General features: G+C 44.5%; 1 protein-coding gene across 10 annotated transcripts in view; it reads left to right on the forward strand.

Annotated features, from left to right (window-relative positions):
* Positions 1–14,673, forward strand: part of MRAS (muscle RAS oncogene homolog) — a 77,667-nt gene that overhangs the window by 16,040 nt on the left and 46,954 nt on the right. For 5 of the 10 annotated variants that reach the window (XM_084806791.1, XM_084806801.1, XM_084806820.1 and 2 more), the window contains one exon: positions 11,184–11,307. The exons of the other annotated variants lie outside the window; for them this stretch is intronic. The gene's annotated coding sequence lies outside the window, so the exon portion shown is untranslated. The remainder of the gene's footprint in view (positions 1–11,183; positions 11,308–14,673) is intronic. 10 annotated transcript variants of the gene reach the window in all.

Consider the following 14,673-nt stretch of genomic DNA (forward strand, 5'->3'; position numbering starts at 1 on the left):
AATCGATGCTTTCGAACTGTGGTGCTGGAGAAGACTCTTACGAGTCCCCTGGACTGCAAGGAGGTCAAATCAGTCAATCCTAAAGGAAATCAACCCTGAGTGCTCATTGGAAGGACAGATGCTGAAGCTGAAGCTCAAATATTTTGGCCACCTAATGCGAAGATAAAACTTTCTGGAAAAGACCCTGATGCTGGGAAAGACTGAAGGCAAAAGGAGAAGGGGACGGCGGAGGATGAGATGGCTAGATAGCATCACCGATGCAATGAATATGAACTTGAGCACACTCGGGGAGAGAGCGCAGGACAGGAAGGCCTGGCGTGCTATGGTCCATGGGGTCACGAAGGGTCGGACACGACTTAATTACTGAACAACAACGGTTGTACTTCACCCAGAGTGGCCAGGTGACTGGCCAGATGGGTGATTAAGAAATTTAATTAATAAAAAATAAAATAAATAAATGGGACCTCAGCCTTGAATCTATTTCCTAGGGCCCTAAATCTACTCTCCATTGTGTCCATTGGTGCCATGGAAGGGGTTTTTTTTGGTTTAATTGCCATGCAGGTGGCGATTTTCAAGGGGGATTGCTGTCCTGCCCTCCCCACATACTGCAACACACACACACACACACTCCCTTCTTTGCAATTAAGCTAAGACAAAAAAATTTCCATTGGTTTAGGATGATCTGGGGCAGAGTGCAAATGAAGTAAAGAATTTGTTTTATTTGAGTTTATTTTGTTGAGGAATTAATTGGCTGTGAAATTTAAATAAATCCTAGTAATTATCTCTACCTTTGCATAGATACAAATCAAGATATGCAATTTTTATGCAGATTTGTGTCCTACGGGCCTGGGCCCTGATTCTTTTAAGTGCTAAGCAACACCAAGTATGTTATAGAATCTGTAGCTGTGGATGAATGCTGGACACTAGAAGGAGGCTACAGTTTGTTCAATGAGGTTATGCGGATTCTTTTCTGCACTGGTTCCTGGCTCAGGGAAGGCTAATGAAAGGTCTAATAGAAAAATGGAGAAAAAGGTCTTTCTTGGGGGACATGACTGTGATCTTGACTGCCTTTCATTGCTCAAGCATCTTGTAGTGGTTGTAACCCAGGAACTGTACAGTAGCTGCACTGGCTCAACATTATTAATAGGTTCATTTATATCCCACACCTTCCACACTAAAAAGGGCCCCCAGAGCAGCTAACAATATATCTTGAACACATAAAATCATATTAAACAATAAAGCAATCCAATAAAAGCAATTTGGCAGCAGCAATATCAGAACAAATAACTTAGAACAGCAACAACAAAAATCAGATGCTCGCACCCCCCAAAAAAAGCAGAGGCCAGGGAAACTGCTAGAAAAAGTGAGCCTTAACAAGGCTTTGTTGCTGCCTAAACATGCAAACGAAGGCAGAGTTTGCCGGCTGTCTTGGGGCAGTGATTGACTCCACTGTGACTGCCAAAGGGCACTTGCAAGTTATCCTATCCCACTTGAGCAGGAACAGCCGGCGGGCAGGATGAGGCTGTTTAAATCATCCACATTATATTAGTATAGCCTTCCTTAGCCTGATGCTCTTCAGATGTGTTTGACTACAACTCCCAGCGTTCCTGACCATTGGCCATGTTGACTGGGGCTTTTTGGCAGCGCTTATTGAAGCTGGTAGTGCAAAGCGACCCACGATCCATGTCTATAAAAACGTGTTACTGGTGAATAAATACGATATACAGGATTTTAAGCAAGAATGGAATAGGGAATTGGCTTGTCCATTTCTGCCTAATCAGTGGATTGCTGCTTTGGCATCTATGGTTCTTAGGCTGCATCTTATTCAGCCTAATTTTCCTTTTCAGAAAACTTTTCTTTCACGTCTATTGGACACCACAATGTCTTTTTAATAAGGGATTGTCTATTTCAGCTAATTGCTTGTGGTACAGTGAGGCTAATGCTTCTTTTAAACATATCTTTTGGCAATGTCAATAGTTTCTTAATTTGGGAAGGAGGTTATTATACTGATAAAATTTTACTAGAACAGCCTTTAATATTTGCTGATGTACACGCTCTTTTTAATTATTTACCTGCTTATTGAAATTAATGAATTGTCAGCATAAATGGATTCTCCACACCCTCTTCATTCATTCATTATATTTCTATATCACCCCATAGCCAAAGCTCTCTGGGTGGTTCACAAAAACCATTAAAATACATTATATAAAGTGTGAAAACCATTCACGTAAGGACATAAAGCAGATAGCATATGCAACAACAGCATATATCTAAAACAATTTAAAACACTCAGCTAGAGACAATCGAGGACCTCATTAAAAAAAACTCATTATATGCTGCCAAATGCCTGAGAGAAGAGGGCAGTTTTAACCTGGTGCCAAAAAGATAACAATGTTACCACCAGGCAGGACTTTTCGGAGAGATCATTTTATAAATGGGGGGTCACCACCAAGAAAGCCCTCTCCCTTGTTGCCACCCTCTGAGCTTCCTTCAGAGGAGGCACCCAAAGGAGGGGCTTGGATGCAGAGTGTAGTGTATGGGTTGGTTCATGCCAGGAGAGGCATTACTTCAGGTATTGTGGTCCTGAGCCATGTAAGGCTTTATAGGTCAGAATCAGCACCTTGAATCGGGATTGCAAGTACACAGGCAGCCAGTGCAAGCAGACCAGAATCGATGTTAAATGGTTTGACCGTCTTGTTCCTGTTATCAGTCTGGCTGCTGCATTTTACACAAGCTGCATCTTCAAAGGCAGCCCCATGTAGAGTGCATTGCAATAATCTAACTTGGAGGTTACCATAGTCAGGTTATCCTTGTCCAGACAGGGACGTAGCTGGGCCACCAACCGAAGTTGGTCATAGGCAGTCTGTGTGAGGTGTCCTGAGCACAGCCTTGCTTGTTGTGCCTCAAGTGACAAAGATGGAGAACCACCTACCAACAGCATCTCAGGCTTGTCTGGATTGAACTTCATTTTATTAACCCTCATCCAGTCCATTGTCGCAGCCAGGCACCGATTTAGCACATCCACAGCCTCACCTGAAGAAGATCGCCAAAACTCCAAATGACCGCGCTTATGTAAATGTTGAATAACATGGGGGACAAAACTGACCTCTGCAGAACCCCATACTGGAGAATCCACGGGGTCAAGGAGTATTCCCAAGTATCACCTTCTAGAGCCGACCATCCAAGTAGGAGTGAAACCACTGCAATGCAGTGCCTCCCACTCCCAGCTCAGACAATCACCCCAGAGAGATACTATGGTCAATGGTATCAAAAAAACCCAAGAGATCAAGGAGAATCAACAAGGTCACACTCTTCCTGTCTGTCTTCCGACATAAGTCATAATTGTTGTTGTTGTTCAGTCGTTAAGTCATGTCCGACTCTTCGTGACCCCATGGACCATAGCATGCCAGGCCTTCCTGTCCTCTGCTCTCTCCCGGAGTGTGCTCAAGTTCATTAGGTCATCATACAGGGCGACAAAGGCTGTTTCCATGCCAAAACCCAGCCTGAACCCTGACTGAAATGGATCTAGATAATCAGTCTCATCCAAGAGTGTCTGGAGCTGGTGGGCAACCACCCACTCAAGAACCTTGCCAAGAGAGGAACATTTGCCACTGGCCTATAATTATTAAGATTTTCCAGGTCCAGGGAGGATTTCTTCAGGAGTGGTCTCACCACTGCCTCTTTGAGGCAGCTCGGGACCATTCCCTCTTGCAAGGAGGCATTAATCACCTCCCTAGCTAAGCCAGCTGTTCTTTCCCTGCCAGTTTTTATAAGCCAAGAGGGGCAAGGATCCAATACGCAACTGATTGCACAAATCTGTCCAAGCACCTTGTCTATGTCCTCGAGCTGTACCAGCTGAACTCATCCAAGAAAACTGGACAAGGCTGTGGTCAGGACACCTCACCAGATTCACCTGCTGTAACACTGGAGTTTAAGTCCCAGCGAATGCAAGAGGTTTTATCCTGGAAGTACCTAGCGAATGTATTACTGCAGGTCATGGATGGGTCTACAGTGCCCTTAGGGCCAGCATGTAATAGGTCATGGACTACCCTGAAAAGCTCTGCTGGGCGGCACATGGAAGATTGAACAGAGGCAGCAAAATGTTGTTTCTTTGCCACCCTCACTGTCCCTGAGTATACCTTACCATAGGCATACTCCAGTGTTTAATTGCACCCACTAGGAGTTCTTCTCCATCTGCACTCAAGCGGTCTCCTAGTTTGTTTCATCTCTCTCGGCTCTGGAGTATACCATGGAGCAGTATGAGCTCTACTCAGGAGAGGGTGCTCAAGAGCAATCATGTCAATCACCTGGGTCATTTCTGCTTTCCACAGATCAACCAGGGTTTCGACATGAGAGCCAGCCATATCAGCCAGAAAGCTCTCTAGAGCCCTCTGGAAAGCATCTGGATCCATTAGCCTCTGGGGGTGGACCATCTTAATAGGTCCCCCATGCTTGCAGAGGGGAAAAGCTGCCGTAAGCCTCAGATCTGACCATGACAAAGGAACTGAAGCAAAGTCCCCCACTTTCAGATCACCATCTCCACATCCAGTTGAGAAAACCAGGCCTAGAGTATGCCCTGCTATATGCGTTGGGTGGATGACATGTTGGAACAGTCCCATGGTTGTCATGGAGACCATAAAATTCTGAGCTGCCCCAGACAAGTTGCCCTTGGCATGACTGTTGACATCCCCCAGAACCAACAGTCTGAGGGATCTCAAAACAACATACCTGAGCCCATCTCCGTCAGCTCACATAGGGAATCTTTGAGCGGCAGGCTGAGCAGTACAACAACAGAATCCCCAGTTTGTCCTGCTGGCCCAACACAAAATGCAAATCCTCCAGACCAGTAGTCACATGGACAGGGAGCCTGCAGAGGGAGATGGAATTCCTATAGACCACAGCAACTTCCCCGCCCCACCCTCAAGTCTACCCTGATGCTGAACCAAGTACCCTGATGGGCATTGCTGAGAGAGACCAACTTGTCCCTGCTCACCCACCCAGGTCTCGGTTATGAATACCAGATAGGCTACTAAATCATGGCTAAGGGAGGCCTGAACTGATTTGGCATTTAAGAGCAGCAGCCGGAGGCCTGAGGGAAGATAGGGCATCCAGAGAGGGCATCCAGACGCCCTGATAGGGCAGCCACCATGCCTGTGGATGGGAAGAGGGCCAGAATGTGGCACAGCCATTAACTGTCTGGACCTTGTTCCCCTAACCTGGCTAGCCCTTCTCCAAAGCCATATCTCCCTTGACCCATAACCACACTAACTGAGGTTTCCTCAAGTCTCCTGACTTGGCCCCATTCCCTCTCTCCCAAGCATGTAACAAAAATTTTGTAAGTAAAACAGCTAACATCTGCAAAGCCAATCAGCCTAAGGTAAGGGGGGGTAGCCCTTGCCCTTGTGTCCCTGCTGAAGCAGCTTTCCCCAAAGGGGTGACACCGCCTTTGGCATCATTGCCGCCCCATGTCAAGGTGGGCAGAGAACAAGAGCTGCCCCATGCACCTTTAAGCCCAGCTGGCCCAAATCAGCTGCAATCTCCCTAGGAGAGTGTTTTTTCTCTCCAGCTCCAGCCTCAGAGGTAGCATCTCAGGAAGCAAACACAGTGCCAGGCAGGGCCAGAAAGATGGTAAGCTGGCCCACCTGCTGCTGTAGGATGTCCCAGCTGCCTGCCTCTCCTTGGTTCAAGGCTCTGATGGCTAGCTCCACATCAGCTAAAAGACTGATATTACAACTTTGGAAGGATAAACGCTCATCTCCTGGACAGGAATAGCTTGACCACGGTGGTACAGGCATTAGTAACCTCAAGACTGGATTACTGCAATGTGCTCTATGTGGGGCTGCCCTTAAGGCTGCTCCGGAAGCTGGAGCTAGTGCAGAACGCAGTGGGTCTTGTCGGGAGCTGCCCTTTTACAGCATGCAACTCCTTTGCTGAGGGAAATGCACTGGCTGCCTATTCGTTACAGGGCCAGGTTTAAGGTATTAGTACTATTGTACAAAACCCTAAACAACTTGGGACCAGGATACCTGAGAGAGCGCCTCCTTCCTTACCAACCTGCCCAGTCACTGAGGTCATCAGAGGGCATGTTCCTGGTGGTTCTACATGGACCCATGGCTCAGCTAGAGTCCACCAGGAAAAGAGCGTTCAGTGTGGTGGCCCCGTTCCTGTGGAATTCTCTGCCTTTGGAGGTCAGGCAGGCACCAACGTTGTGTTCCTTTCGGTGCCTCCTGAAGACATTGTTATTTCAAGCAGCCTTCCTTGAGTGACCAGCCGCAAGTTATTAAATTTGACCTTATTGGAATTTGTTTTTTTGTTTTTTTTAAATTAACTGTTTTAACCTGGTGTTTTATTCTTGTATCTTGCTGTTCACTGCTCCAAAATCTTTTGAAGTGGAACAGTCCATAAATATTTTAAATACATACATACATACATACATAAAATATAATGCAATGGATTGAGAACTTTATAATACTTTCAGCATTTGAACGACTGGCATATAGATGCCACCTTCAAATGGATACTTATTTGGATATCTGGACTGCTTTTGTTAAAGCCTATGAAGAATTGCTAGTTTGTTGTATTTTCACATATATACATTTCATATGTATTCATTGCTCTGAATGTATACAAATGTATGAATGTATATTTTAAAAAAACTCAAAAAATGTTGACTGGGGCTGATGGGAGTTGAAGTCCAAAACATCTGGAGGGTACAAGGTTGGCGAAGACTGTATTAGTGCATGTGATGGTGAAGCGTTTGACGCTGAGCTAGTTTGATGGCTCAGACATCCTATCCAGAAGAATACCATGATTAATGGTATCAAAAGCTGCTGAGAGATACAAGAGAACCAACAGGGTTCTCTCTCTTGGCAAAGGTGAGAGTGACTACAGTGGCGTCCACTCCTAAACCCTAACTGAAATGGATCTAGAAAACTGGTCTCATCTAAGAATGCCTGGAGTTGATTACTAACCACTTGCTTGAGCACCACTTGTTTGAGCACCTTGCCCAGAAAAGGGATGTTGGCAACTGGCCTGTAGTTTAGATCTTCTGGGTCCGGGTTAGGTTTCTTCAGGAGTGGCCTGATCGCCAGCTCTTTCAAAGAGGCTGCTACTGACCCGGTTCTCAAAGAGGAATTTACAACCTCCTGAATTGTACATTTTGGCCTTATATTTTCATGCGATGTTGGCTGAGATTAATACCCCTTCTACCTGAGACTGGATGTCAGGAGCGCCCTTCTACCACATATAATGAAGCATACATACTCAAAGTGCCAAAGAGTAATCACCTCAGCTGGATTAGTTTCCCCCTCTACAGTTACATTAGGATAGTTCACAGGGATTCTCCTGGAGAAACGCTGGTGTCTCTTTGGACAACCTTCAGTGGAAACCCTGGAACATATAGTGTTGCAATATAATCTATATAGTTTCCCTAGATAGATACTTATAGTGAGGTGGCTGGCGGACAAAAGAGATTGGTAAGAAAGGATGTGCTGGTTTTTTGGCTGATAAATTGGATCCACAGGACTATATGTGATCTAGCTAGCTTTCTAGTTGTGGTCTTTTCTGTTAGAACGGAATTGGCTGAATCTGATATGATTGACTGCCAGCACAATTTAGAAGAATGAAGAAGGATGAAGAACTTTGGATAGCAGGGGATTGTCAAATAATAAATGAGTAGGGCCCTTGTTTATTCATTTTTGCACTGACTGTTAATAATATTTTTAACAAAAATAAAAACTAAATATACCAGTAGATTATGTTATTAGGTTATATTTTAATTATATTCCAAGTGTCCCAACTTTTTTATTGTACTTTTGAATGACTGGTGATGGCCTTTGGCTAAGCAATAAAAATTTAAACTTTGAATTGGATTGGGTAAAGACAAATTAGACCAATGCAAGTGTCTGTTAAGGGCTGTGGTGGCTTAGTGGTTAAGATTCTGAACTGCAGACTGGAAGGTCAGCAGGTCAGCAGTTTGAGACCCAAGTGCTGCGTGACAGTCCCAGCTTCTGCCAACCTAGTATCTTTTACTTCATTTTTACTGACAAGACAGTAAAACTGACAACAAGAGGCCATTATTTTTTAACAGAAACTCTGGATATGGCTATGACTGAATGAAGGCACCGCTGTCAAATTATTAAGTTTATGTGGCAAAGTGATATCCAGTGAAGTTATATTGGCAGACAGGCAAGATACAAGGCCTATTGATGGGGGAAGAAAGATAATGAAGGTTCAAACAAGACATGATGCTAAATGTATCACTTGAAGTCCATGGTTGCTGCTGTTGGTTTTAAAAATGTGGACAGTTGCCATGACAGGGCAAAGCCATTTTTGTTGGGATCACCATACACAGAGAGGGGGCCAAACCCTTTCTCCCCTGCTGGGTTCCCAGTGATGCCCCAGTTGCTATTAACAATTAAAAAATGGACTTCAAGTGGTACATTTAGCATCAGGTCTAGTTTGGCCCTAAGTAGTGGCACAGACTGTCCAAGCTGCTCAGGATGGCATCCATTGTCCTCCCTCCTGCTCATTTTATCCCCACAATAACCCAATATGATACCTTAGGCTGAGAGGGAGCGATGGGCCCAAGGCTCATGACTGAATGGGGATTTAACTTGGACTAGAAACCAAAATCAAAAGGAACAGCTGCACCAATTGAATTCCCAACGCGTCTCAAGTCAGGTCTTTATCAAGGGAACTGAAGAATACAAAAAGTTGGCTCTCCATATAAGTTCCTGTTGCAGATATGCCCTGAAGATGAGAAGTAGGAACCCAACTGGTTGTTCCCTAGTGTATGTCAGGAAGAAGTGATAGGAACATTTCCTAAGGTTGATCTGTGGCAGGAATTTCACTGGTGTATTCCTGAATCAGTAGATGTGTTTGTTCAAGACTGGCAGGGTTGCCACATATGATATTACCTATTCAGCTCCTTGGTAGGCAGCTTATTCTGTTTGTGCAACAGCGTCTTCCCCTCTGCCTGTCTGAGGGAAGAAAATCTCTGTCTCAGGTTGCCCTGAGAGTTCAGCTGCTGCTGAACTGTTTATGATTCCTGGCCACTCTTAAGAAAATAAAAACCTTGTTTCTGCCCCAGATTTACGTGCCTGAAACCCTGAGAGGTCTGTTTTTAAAATTCTTTCCTAATAGTTGAGGTGTAACTCAATACAACGATGTAATGCAATTTTTTCATCACACTGTGGCAGGGTGGGGGTTGGGGTTTTCTGCAAATTCTGCACAGATGGCATTATGTGGGAGTATGCACATTTCCAAATATGTTCATGTTCCATGCTGTGCCTTTTTTTAAAAAATTAGATGATAGAAAAATGTGGAGATACTTTATTCCCCTTCGAAAATAGTTCTTATCTTGGAGGCGGGCGGGGGGGGGGAGGGAAGGAGCTGCTTCTCTTCTACCACCATGTTCCAATTAAAACCATGTCCTCCCCCTCCTTTTTTGCAATAGTTATATGTAACATATATTAGAGCCATTCCAAAAGACTGCATGGTATGTCATCACCAGAGTGACTCGAAATGAAGCCTGGACAGTTCAGATGTCCAAAAACTCCTTCATGCCCTCTCTCTCAGAGACCCAAGCAGCTCTGTGGAGGTCACACTGTGGAGGAAGGGACACTGAATTGGTGTGTCCATGAGTACAGGTGCTGCCTCCCTCCCAGAAGTAATTTGCACAAACGCAGGAACACGTTTTTTCTGCTGCTGTGCTTTGTGAGTGAATTGCCACTTGGAAGAGGCACCCATCACTACAAATGTGCAGGATCAGATTTCTTTCCTCTGTGTAATTCTGTCTAGAGCAGCTGAGCTCAGACTCCCTCATCGTTGTAGGAGTTTTCAAAACTACAGTGGTCAAACATTCTGGTACTTCATTGGGACCTGGTCAGTGTACACAGCAGGTCCAGGGTGGAGTCAGAGTGCAGAACCCAACAATTTGCTGTGGTTCTGGGCACGTAACCTAGTGCCAAAAGATGATGTGGGGGCGGCCTTACCCTTTGCTTTTCTTGCCTCTAGTCCCAAAGAAAGCCCATAGAGCAAGCTTGGCTAGGTCGTTGCTTGTTCTGGTCAGTAGGCAACCCGATTTTAAATGGTTGAACCATCTCTTTGCCTCCTTATTCTGACAACTGTCAAGATTCGGTTTACGAGGAGAGGTATGGGGGGTTATACTAATTGGGCTGCTTAGAACAGCCATCCTTCTCTATAATAGCAGGGGATTATTGTTAGCTGTGAGAACCTGCCTGGAAGATCAAAACAGATATGTCCCATGTGCCCTCTATTTCTTCATGACCAAAAGATGGATGTGCCATTTCAAAGCATGATGGTGAATGCTCTGTAGTTCTGCATTCAGAGATTTCATAGAGTTTTGTCACAACTGAAATCAGTGCATCTGTATTGACTTATCTGAGGCCAGCTAAACGGGGATATATTATTGGCAACCCCACAGCAACATCAGTCAAGAATTTGGAACTTTCCTCAGAAACTCTCCCTGATCCCCATGGGGTTCTAGACTCTGGTTTGCGAAGTAGACTTAGGTTCAGAACATTGGTGGAAGGGTGTGTCAGGAGAAAAATGGCTGTCTGGGAAAAAACCCTTTCTCTCTCCACTGCAGCATGTGCAATCCCAAACATACTTTGCAATGGAACCAGGGCAGCCACGCTAACATTCCAAGTAACTGCAATGTAGCAGGTAGTTTGGTCTTTAGTGTTACACCTTTATCATGAGTCCAGCAGCTCACTTTCACTTCTTAACGGCTTTAAGTTAACTAAAGTTTTATCTTATTCTAGGCTTACTTCTGTTTTATCAGTCATGTCTTCACTTCTGCATGTCTTTTGTCTGTTTTCTGAAGATCTTAAACCTCACTGAATGCTGCATGACAGTTACTTGGCTTTCCGTCTACCTGCTGGTGTGATATGCCCTCCATTCGCTCCAGAGAAACTACCCCAGAATTCCTTTAAAAAAATTTAATTATGTGTCTTTTTTTAATTATGTATTGTTGTCTGATCTGAAGCCAAACATATTAGCGAACAGCATGTTTAGTAGAATGCAGCATGACAAACCTTTGCTTGACAGCCATTTTCCAAGCTACCTCAACGCCATAATCCCGTTCAGATTTACGTTCACCACAGAGTAAATGCAATGTGTGAATATAGGACTAATTATTCTATTCATGATTATCCTAGAATTAGACTTCTACCAAAGGGCCTTGGCAACCTCAGCTTCTCTGCCTATGAATATCTCAGCACCATGTTCTTTGAAGCATAAACTAACAGTGCAGAAAAGTGCCACAAGAATACTGGGTGAGGAGTAAGTATTCTGTTACACTCAATCTAACCAGAGAGCACCTCTTTCTCCAGATCATGATCTATATTGCGTTTAAAAAGAAGACGAAGAGGAAAGCAAATCCGTTATGTCAATCAGTGGAGCCTATGAAACAAGATGTGGTTTCTTATTCATTTTTCCCCATCTAGCAAAACTGTTTTTAATTAAGCATTTGGGATTTGAATTATTAAATAACAGAGCCGTTTCAGTCTGCTCTTGTTCCCTAGCTCATGCGCCTGCCAGACCATTATTGACCTATTTTTTAAAAGAATGGATAATGAAAGTGAAATGGGATTTATTTTTTTTGCAAATATGTGGCAGCAAATGTAAGACTATCCTGTTCCAGGTCTTAAAATAGTGCATGTCACAATTGTTTGAGTCACACCTCTCCAATCTGTCTCTCTCTCAGCAGAAATATAATAGCATCCTAATAGAAGGACAGCTATGGTTGCTTCTTTATTTTGTCATCGTAACTATCAATAAGCCATTGCCTCAAGTTTTTGAGGAATGTTTTACCACCAGTTCCTGTAGCACTTCTGATTTAGATGTTTACTATCTATGCGGTATAGTCTTCACGAGATGATATTACTACATCCGTTTCACATGCTGCATATTGCGAATGGCGCCCATGCGTTGACAGATGGTTTTCTTTTAACAGCCCCAGTGCTAGCTTTGTCACAGCAAAGGTTAATGTAAGAATTAGGCCCTAAATGCTAGGAGGTGTTGTTGATAAGTAGAGCCTGTAGCCTGCCAGTGGTGGCCATATCCATCAGCATTACATTCCTTGGACTTGTCTCTGGATCTTTAGTCTGAGGCTCGTATGTTTAACTCACAAGGGGAGCCCCGGGCTCATATAACTGAAGGACCTCTGTTGCTTTATGAACTAGTTCATTTACCCGGTTTTGAGAAACCTTTGTAGTTCAGGTCCATTTTTCAAATCTGTTCCACCAATTCTCTTGGTCTTTGCCAAGTATTTCCCACTCATGAAATGTTCCTGTTTGTTGGGTGGCCCTCCACTAGATTGCCCCTCATTTTGTGGGCCATTTCCTCATATCGATGAGTTCCTCTTTATAAGATGTATGCAAGTGCAAATTTCTCCTAATGTCTAATGTGCCAAATGCCTATTACATGACAGCAAAATAACATTTTATTATGCAACCTAGTCATGATGAAATATTAGGCATTAAATCAATTTAGTAACATTGGATTCAGTAAAACCTAAGAGCTGCTTTTATTTAGCTAATACACGTATATTCCATCCTTCCTCCTAGACAGTATACCCAAAGATGAGGGATGATGGGAGTTGTAGTTGAATGACCACTGGAAGACCACACATTCCATACCATTGGTCTATGGGATCCTTCCATTAAGAGCTCTTCGTTTGATTCTTTGGGGAGACAATTAACACCAAGTATAGCTGTTTAATGGAACTGTCCACCGGTTGGTTGGCTGGTTGGTTGGTTTATTTATTTATTTATTTTCTATGCTGCCCAAAAGCTGAAGCTCTCTGAGCGGTTCACAAAAATTAAAAATACAGAGTGCAGCATAAAAACAATATAAATATAAAAGCTTAAAACCACAATAGCAGTACAACCAGAATAAAACCTAGTAGCAATGCAGAGATTTAAAATACAGATTTAAAACACCAGAGCTAAAAGATTAGGAAGGTAAAATGCTAAAATACTGGGAAAATAAAAAAGTCTTGACCTGGTGTCATAAGGAGAACAATGTAGGCGCCTAGTGAACCTCCCTAGGGAGCTCATTCCACAGCTGGAGGGCCACAGCAGAAAAGGCCCTCTTCCTAGTAGTCACCCGCCTCACTTCCTTTGGTGGGGACTCCTGGAGAAGTACCCCTGAGGATGATCTTAGGGTCTGGGCTTAAGGGCTTTGAATATTAATACTAGCACTTTGAATCAGGCCTGGAAATGGACTGGCAGCCAGTGCAGCTGGAAAAGGACTGGCTTAATGTGATGTTGTTAACAGTCACATTAACAGTCTTGCTGCCCTATTTTGGACCAGCTGAAGGTTCTGGACTGTTTTCAAAGGCAGCCCCATGTATAACACATTGCAGTAATCCAGATGAGAGGTTATGAGAGCAAGGATAACTGCAGCTCGGCTATCTTTGTCCAGATAAGGGCACAGTTGGTATATCAGCCTAAGCTGATAAAAGATGCTCCATGCCACTGAGTTCACCTGTGCCTCAAGTGACAGTTCTGGATCCAAGAGCACCCCCAAACTACAAACGTGATCCTTTAGGGGGAGTGCAACCCCCTCCAGAACAGGTTGAACATCACCTAGCCGGGCAGACGAACCACCCACTAACAGTACCTCCGTCTTGTCAGGTTTGAGTTTCAGTGTATTAGCCCTCATCCAGTCCACTACCGTATCCAGGCACAGATTCAGAACACCCACTGCCTTACCTGGGTTTGATGAAAAAGAGAGGTAGAGCTGGGTGTCATTCACATATTGATGGCACCTCAGCCCACACCTCTGGATAACCTCCCCCAGCGGTTTCATGTAGATGTTAAACAGCATAGGGGATAAAATAGAGCCCTGTGGAACCCCATGGCACAATTGCCATGGCACAGAGCAATAATCCCCAGCACCACCTTCTGGAATCAGTCATCCAAGTAGGAGTAGAACCACTGCAGTGCAGTGCCTCCAGCCCCCAACCCAGACAACCTATCCAGAAGGATACCATGGTTGATAGTATTGCAAGCTGCTGAGAGGTCCAGGAGAATCAACAGGGTCACACTCCCCCTGTCCCTCTCCCAGCAGAGGTCATCCCACAGGGCGACCAAGCCAGTTTCTGTTCCAAAATGAGGCCTGAAGTCCAATTGAAATGGATCTAGATAATCCATTTCATTCAAGAGTGCCTGGAGCTGTCCTGCAACCACCTGCTCAAGCACCTTGCCCAGGAAGGGGATGTTGGCCACAGGCCTATAGTTGTTAACATCCTCTGGGTCCAGGTTAGGCTTTTTCAGGAGTGGCCTGATTACCATCTCTTTTAAGGAGACCGGCACCACTCCCTCTCTCAAGGAGGAATTTACAACCTCCTGGACCCTACCTGACATCCCCTTGTTTGAGGTAATAAGTCATGAAGGGCAAGGGTCGAGCATACAGGTGGTTGACCGGACTTGGCCAAGCACCTTGTCTGCATCCTCAGGCCTCAATAACTGAAACTCATCCAACAGAACTGGACCACACAGTGCTCTGGACGCCTCTACCAATGGAACTGCATTAATTGTGGTGTCCAATTCATGACGAATCTAACCGACTTTATCTTCAAAGTGCCATGCAAACTCATCACAGCATACTATTGAGACTTCCACAGTCTCTCTCCCTGGCCCA

This window comes from Heloderma suspectum, chromosome 1, assembly GCF_057233095.1.
Source record: "Heloderma suspectum isolate Gila_16-S chromosome 1, 16-S_ref, whole genome shotgun sequence".
NCBI lineage: Eukaryota > Metazoa > Chordata > Lepidosauria > Squamata > Helodermatidae > Heloderma > Heloderma suspectum.